Here is a 704-nt window from a genome sequence, read left to right as displayed (position 1 = left end):
GTATCCTGTCTCCATACCTTCTCAATCTATATGCAGAACTGATCATTTGGGAGGCTTGTCTCCAACAGTAGAAGAAAAGAACTCAATCAAAGATACAGGTAAAAAACTCTGAAGCAACATCCAAAAAGCTGCAGTGGTGAAGTGTTTAAGGAGCTGTGCTACAAACCTAAGGTGAGTGGTTAGAGGCTTGGGTGCATAGGAGAAGGAGGAATCCCAGGACACTTGATTGTGCTTAAGAGAAACCTGTACATGGCCTAGGAAGTAGTCTTTAGAACAGAGCAAGGAAACACTGCATGATTCAAAATCAGAAAGAGAGTGAGTCAGAGATGCATTCCTCCATGACTTTTCAATCTATATGAAGAACAGATTATTTGGGAGACTGTTTCCATTGGTAGAAGAAAAGAAATAAATCAAACATGGAGGGGGACCCCTAAGTCAACATTCAAAAAGCTGCAGTGGCAAAGTGGTTAAGGAACTGTGCTACAAACCTAAGGTGAGTGATTTGAGGCTTGAGCAGATCGGAGAAGAAGGAAGAGAGAAAGAGGTATAAAAGGGGAAGATGAAGGGGAAGAGAGAAGAAGAAGGAAGGAGAAAGACAAGGGAGAAGGGAGAGACATGCATCTTTGGTGACCTGGAAGAATTTTTTTTAAGTGATTTGGGAGATGGAGAAGGGGGAGAAGGAGGGCAATGTACATCTTTGATAA

The sequence above is a fragment of the Elephantulus edwardii genome, unplaced genomic scaffold (assembly GCF_000299155.1).
Source record: "Elephantulus edwardii isolate Elephantulus edwardi_28Jun2011 unplaced genomic scaffold, EleEdw1.0 scaffold00028, whole genome shotgun sequence".
In the NCBI taxonomy this organism is placed as follows: Eukaryota; Metazoa; Chordata; class Mammalia; order Macroscelidea; family Macroscelididae; genus Elephantulus; species Elephantulus edwardii.
This window is presented reverse-complemented; position numbering follows the sequence as displayed.